Source organism: Rhea americana, unplaced genomic scaffold (assembly GCF_003343005.1).
Source record: "Rhea americana isolate MKP2758 unplaced genomic scaffold, rheAme1 scaffold_99, whole genome shotgun sequence".
Classification (NCBI taxonomy): Eukaryota; Metazoa; Chordata; class Aves; order Rheiformes; family Rheidae; genus Rhea; species Rhea americana.
The window spans coordinates 1,570,757-1,577,980 of record NW_028187188.1 but is presented as its reverse complement, the minus strand read 5'-3'; the positions used below and the strand labels follow the sequence as shown (position 1 = coordinate 1,577,980).

The 7,224-nt window shown below is 40.1% G+C and overlaps 1 protein-coding gene across 1 annotated transcript in view; it reads right to left on the bottom strand.

The window, feature by feature from the left end:
• Positions 1–3,065: 3,065 nt before the first annotated feature.
• BANK1 (B cell scaffold protein with ankyrin repeats 1) overlaps positions 3,066–7,224 on the bottom strand; it is a 151,180-nt gene continuing 147,021 nt past the window's right edge. Inside the window, exon 17 of the mRNA XM_085325634.1 lies at positions 3,066–3,565. The gene's annotated coding sequence lies outside the window, so the exon portion shown is untranslated. The remainder of the gene's footprint in view (positions 3,566–7,224) is intronic.

Sequence of the window (7,224 nt, the reverse complement as noted above, 5' to 3'; positions counted from 1 at the left end):
GCTGCTGCGGGGAGGCTTCTCCTGGCAGCTGAGCCGGGCTGCCTAAGCCCCCTCTGAGGTCAGCACCCCGACACGGTGAGCCTCAGCCTGCTGATAACTACAGTCATACTGATCCTCTTGGCATTGTGCTTTCTCCTGGGCGTCACTGTTTTTTTAAATTACGTCTATGTTTTTGCAGGGGTTATCAGCTGACATTTAATAGAACATGCTATGATGGCTGGAAGGGCAGAGTGGCTTTACTTTGCCAATCAGTCAGTTGGTAAATCTCTTAGTTTATTGTGAAGATTGAGGAGCACCTACAGCAGGGAGCCTATCTCAGCTGGGCTTTCAGGCTCTGGTGAGTTATTTAATTGTACGTGTACTGGAAACCAGTGACTTGCTRAGGCTTCTTGTTGGTAACGCACTTTCGGTTGGCAGAACTTCAGGACTTCCTTTGTGTCGGCGTGTCTGCTTACGAACCTGTCTGCAGTTTAGTGACACACCTTGGGGAAGTGTATGGAAAACTTGCAGCAGAAAATAGAGCACAAATGCTGAATACGAGAGAGGTGGGGAATAGAAGCTTTTATATTTGCAGGATGTATTATGATTCTACCTGTAACTTGCATGTAATTAGCTACACTGAGATTCAGAAATTCCCTTTTAGTGGGGGGAGGAAGCCTCATTCCCTTCCTTTCCCTTCCCCCGCTAGGACTGTGGCTCTGCCCTAGATAAAGGGGGAAAGGAGAGGAGGAGAGAATTCTCTCTGTGTGTGTGTGCATGTGTGCGTAAATGGGGAAAAAAAAAAAAAGTCTTGTACTCAACTTGTTGCTAGCCATCATGGAATTTTACACCATACAAACTACCCTATCATGGAGTACACACAATTTGTCAGATTTTTGCACTCTGACAAGAACTGATCTGAGGTAAAGGACATGTAGAAGAAGTCCYCTCAGTATCTTACATCAAAACACCAGGAGTCAGAGTAGACATTAGACTAGTTGTGTCAGATCCCCCCTCAGCTGAAGATCGCAGTGAGGAAGGTAGGCAAAACTATGGTAATACAAAACTCTCTCTTTACTAAAGTGACACTACGTGTCTTCCTCATTGATTTCTTGGATCCTTCTGAGACTTGTCTGTGCTCTGTAGGAGAGCTGTACTTCTGTGACAGGGGCAAAAATAGCTGCACCAGCTGCAAGAACTGAAAATACTGTTACTTTTTTCTTGTATCTACACCCGGGCTGAAGAGTAAAGTTGTTTTACTGACAGCTTTAGCTGCTTTAAATATTTACTGTTATTATGCTTCTATTGTATAACAGTGAGACGCTGTCTGTCAAACACCACGTGCACTTGCTGCCTGAAATAATGACACAGCCTTAGGAATTTGTGGGGAGATTGAAAAAGAAAAAAGAAATTATGCTGGCTAGGAGGGCTAGCCTGAAATTTGTCTGCATCTTTAGTGGCTTGCAAAAATTCCCTACTTAGCAAATACTTACTGATGAAAAATGAGAGGTGCCTCTGACTATCCCTGTCTACCTTTCCCAATTACTTGAGGGCTGAACTTGACCTTTAAAATTCTCAAAAATCTTTTTTTTGCTATTGTTTGTTGCTCTGTAACAAGGCAATGGTTTCTTCTGCGCTTAAATTTGTAGCAGATGGAAATTCCCTGGTTGTGTTTACAACTGAAACTGAAGTTAGACTTGGAAACCGCAGAAACCTGAAATACTGACCCTACCRTACTCGGGTACACTAAGACTTGTGTGTTAATGAAGTGACAGAAGCAGTGAAAAGAAATTACCTTGTTTCGGGCAATCCTAAACTACTTGGAGTTGCAAGTTGAGAAGTGTAACACCATACACGGTATAGATGTGTAATATGTGAACATGCACGGGCAGAGCGTGCCTTTCTTGCCCGAGAATGACATCTCTAGGTTATATATGTGATATATATAATTATATATATGTGGATACTATTTCACAAGACTCTCATTAGTATAAAATCCTGCTACTGAATTATTACTGAATAATTTGCTAAAATTGAGGAAATAACATGACTTTCAAGGCTCATAAGAGTGACCATCAAATTCTCTCTTCTCCCTTCCCCTCCAAATTCGTGTGTCACATTAAAATGTAGTTTAGGGAGCAACATTTATTCATACTTAAAGGTTTCTGATTAAAAGTAGCTTTCACCATTTCCTAACTAAAATTGAAGTGCAAGCATCTCCTAAGTACCTGCAAAGCACAGATTCAGACTACGGAGAGCTTGAGGGGAGGCTTGTTCCAAACTAACCCGGGAGCCTAAAGATAGCACTAAATAACATGTAACTAAAGAAAAAGATCTCATCTCTGTATTATGGGATCTCCATTTTTGGATCAGCATTAAGTTTACCTGCTTTTTAAGGCCATTTCCACAAACCTCAGACAAGCAGGGTGGGCTAAATCTATTTAAGCTACTACTTAATTTGAATGTTAAAATACTCTCTTATATCATGTCTGCTTTACATGCAGAAGCTCCTGGGTTCGAGTCCCAGTGGAACCAGCGCCAGGAAATCTTTGGGCGGTTGGACTAGATGATCTCCAGAGGTCCCTTCCAACCTTACTGATTTTGTGATGGTGTTGATGTGTGAGGTGAGTGTAAAATGGTAAGGCATTGAAATATAATGCATCTTCTGCAGGTTGCATATGCAAGCTTGYTTTTTCCTTTATGTGTATGAGATGGGCAAACTTTTTTTACATCCTCCTGCAGGGTCATGTGCTCTTTTAAATTTTGGAGTATGTCACTGTGTGAATGTAGACTTTTATATCTGCTAACCATATCTATTTTCCTTTATGAAGGCTGCACAAACGCAAGAGACTTTTGTGTTCATGGGTATCATTTACCTTAGGCAACTTATTAAATAAAGCACAACTTCCTTGCGAACATAATTTTTGTAATCACTTTAATGCAGTAGCAGATAATTAGTGCGAATTACATTTTTTTGATTTATAAAGTTTGACTTACAGAAATTAACTTTACTTGGAATATAACCATTTAAACTAGTAATAGAGTAATGTTATTCCTAGGAAAGACAAATTTACATACATAAATTTATATAAAAATGTCTTAAAATGAAAACTAAAAAATTTAGATCCTATGTATCATAACTTCAAAATTCCCTTGTGATTTTTCCATAATCTCCATCTTGTGTGCGTTAATATCCACTTTTAACCAACTATGTCATTTCAGTATCTCAGCCAGTGGTACTTTTCTAAAGCATTATGGAAAAACTGAAATGAGCTTAAAAATAATTAATTAATTAAAGCGCACACAGTGTATATATGTCCTCCACTGTCATCTGGAGAAAACAATTGGAAAGAAAAGAATGTTAAAATTCAGTGCTGACTTTACAAGAAATTTTATTAATTTGCTTTAGTGATACTGGACTTTCTCCAGCGTTGGCCCAGGTAAGCAATTCCAAGATAGAGGAAGTGCAGCGACGATAGCATCGTAGCAGTGCAGAGTGGAGCCTGAGCCTAAGTCTAGGTGCAGTTTGGAGATACACAGGAGGCCTAGAAGAGGAAACCAATGCACAGCTGGCTGAGGAAATGCACTGAAAAAAAACAAAAAACCAAAACTTATTACTGGTAGTTGTAGTTTGGTAGTTGTTTAGGACAAGCTCAAACAGTATTTCTTAAAAATGAGCAACAGAATCAAGAGCTCCMCCTCTTCCTTCTGCTCCACCTGCTGCATGCTAACTCCAGGCCTCCTCCCGGGTGTGAAGACTGCATGATGTACATATAGGTGTGAACAGCATAGCCAGGGAGAACTTAGCACTGGAGTTGGAGGCTCAAGCACTTGGAGGCCCTGGATGTTAGCAACTTATTTTTGAATGCTTCTAAAAGTTGCAGATAAAACATTCAAATGCTCAAAATTTTTCCTGCAACTAGCCAGCAAAAATGCACTAGTATGAAATGGTACTGGGCTGTTTTCAGACAATTTTTCCTCAAAAAAAAAAAAGCACATGAAAGGATCAGGTCTCCTCTGAGTATGCCGCTCTATACTTGTGTATGCTGCTGAATGTATTTCATCACTTAAGATAGACTCTGATGGTCTTTCTCTAAAATGTTTAAAGGACTTGAGATTTTAGAATTTCACGTTAAATTAATGTTTTCCAGCAGATGCATGGGAATGAATAGCCCTCTTCCAACTCTGTTATCTTTCTGTTAACATGATCTCGCTGTAAGTAAGTAAGTGGGGTAATGATGATGGGGGAAAAAAAACAAACAAACTCGGGCTCTTTCACTACTTTACAGCTGCCTCTCCATAAACTCTGCCTTTCAGATACTAATATCTCTAATATAACAGTACTCAGGCCTCCAAATCAACTTAAGATAGAGAAAAGCAAAACAACGCAGAGATCATATTTTAAGGAAGAGGGGATTGTCCGAGTTTGACATGGATAATTTTCAAACAAACAGAMCTGGTTAAATTTGCTGGATAAATTATATTTTGCAAGCTCTCCTGCATCTAACTCTCTGTCGCCCACATAATGATTTTCTAAAAGTGACAGAGATCATCTATTCTAATCCCAAGGGTAATCCCTTCCCCCCCTCTCCYCCGCCAGTTAAATGACTCATCCTGCTTTAGCAATCTGCAATTTATAACCATCACTGCTATTACGAACTTTTTCATCATAATAGTTTTCTCCAGCTACAGAGGTTTTGACATTCAAAGCTTTTTATCCCCTGTGGTGTAGGTGATTTGAGCTCTGCTGAAGGAGAGTTCCGCTAGCAACCTGGAAGAGCTGAGACACATTTTGAAGAAGGAGGCACAATTTTTCATTTTCCAGATCGTGACATAAGAGTTTCTATTTATTTATTTATTTCCCCCTCTCTGGTAAGTTTGAGGGACGGGGACCTGAACAAGTGGTTTAGAGGATAAGGACCAGGAAAAGAGGTACCTGTTTTATGGAAACCTAATAGCATGGAGGGATGCGGTGATGAACACAGAGCTACATCTCATCCCCTTTTGGGGGATGTAGATGAACTACGTCACCCCCTTTTGGTCCTTGCTGGCTTGACGTGCTCTCCAAAGCATAAAGCTAGTCTATTTCAAAGCAGGAAGCAGGTCTCAAGAGATCTCTTTGCAGTGATGCTGCTAGTGTAATTTCTGTTTTAAGACTGCAGATTTAGTCTAGATCTAAATCCATATATAATTAAACTTATTATTTTCATTTATTTTTCCAGGGATGCCTTCACGTTCCTATCAGTCATCTGTGGGGTCATTTTTGCAGCTCCAGAGTGAATTAATCTTGATGCAGAAAGGCAAGGCCCTTTCCTTGCTGCGCTGCAATGACTTTCATCAACTTCACAAGAGCTGGAAAGGCAGTGGAGAGGAAAAGGAAAGCACAACCTAACAGCTAACYAACACGAATGTCTTCAGCCTCACCCACTGGGCAACTGAAGGTCTGTGGAAGTCTTCCTCTGCACTGTAGGTAAGCTCTGACTGCTCAGATTTTGTTCAGTATTTGCATGTAAGTAACAGACTGAGTAATGCATAGCTGATGAGAYTCCAACACTGAGGCCTCATTTAATCCCAGAAGACTCACACAATGATTAGACAAGCAACTACGTCAAGCTAACTGGAAAACAGCTAAAAGCTGTAATCAAATGGAGAGGGAGTCATATTTTAAACTATACCTTTAGTAAAGTGCAGAGCTAGGCCTTAAAAATGTAAGCTGACAAAAAGAACTTTTTTTTTTTAATAGGTTTTTGCATATGTTCCTTTTCTGGGCAAAATGGTAGGGRGTAGCAAAAACCACCACTCTCCCTCTGGTGTTCATTTTGTTATCCAAAACAAGGAAAAAAGTAGACCAGAAGGAAAGCCTTTTAGAAGGTACACCACCAGCTGTGACCTGGGAAAGAGTGCCTGCAGAGCAAGCAGCAGCAGTTGAAACATTTTTGTAGCAGATATTAACTTTCTACAGCCTTGTTTTGCTGAGAAACTTGCAAGCAAGTTCTCCAAAGTCACCTTAGGCCTCTGGCAGTGGAAATGAGACCCTGACAGGATAATGGTTACAGAGCTGTCCTAGTATCCCAGAAAAACCTAAACACAATTTGTACTCTGTACAAAAAAGCACCATACCTGTGGAACCCAAACAGAAATGCTGCTGGAAATGCGGTTTGTTTTGGAAGACAGTCATACTCAGGTATTCTCCCTGTCCTGGCTGTGATGCCATTCCCTAAAAAGTAATCTTAGCTGAGAGAGAGATCTCTTGTGACTTTTTTTGTTTTGTTTTTCTGCCACTCCCAATTCCTGTGGACAGACACCTTTTTTTTTTATCCTTCCCTTTTCCTTTTGCCATACCACAATTCTCTGCTATGTTTGCCCAGGTCGAAACGATGGCAAAATATTAAGCAGACCGAGCAACAGCTCAGTCCTGTGGCACACTTGGGCATTACACTCCAGTGAGCAGCAGGGCTGTGGCTCCAGTGAATGCAATTCTCATAGTGTGCAACTACCGTCCCCTTCATATAGAAGGGTGGCATAGAGGACCTCACTGGAGACCACCTATTTTCAGTACCTTAACAGCATAACACATCATTCCTAGGCCTGGAGAAGTTGGAGAAGCAAACTGAGTCATCACCAAAATAACCATCGACTATCAGGGCCTTTCTTACATTTGTCTTTAAAGATACGTTGTATTATTTTGTCATTGTAAACTAATATTATTTAGTCCATTTCACAACTCTAATAATGCAAATTACAAATGCTATTCATATTTTAAAATGTGAACTTTAATTCTGAAAGTTTCCGTTATCCCTGTTAGGTACTAATCTCATCTGAAGGAAAGGAAACTGAAGAAGAAAATCTAAGTCTGGCTTTTGGAGCTGCTCTGCACAGACTGTTCTGGCAGATACCAATGAACTGAGAAATTCAGCACTTAYGAAACCCAAGGTATGTGAAATTTTATTAATGATTTCAAGAAAAAGACTTGCATGTGTACTAACAGTGTGCAGGCTTCCTTATTGTGGGCCTTAAGCTTTTAATGGCGATCATTCTGCTGTGAATAGGAAAGGCTGCATGACTTTGATCATTTACAGAGGGATTCAAAATAAGCAAATTTCTAGGTGATTAGTTACTGTACCCTACGTTCAGAATGACTGTAACATAACTGATGAAGTCTACATCCTCCACTGATGATCTAAGTGCTGTTCCTGGTAATCTTGCTCTCAGTAAAGAGACTGAAAATGATATAAAAGACTGATT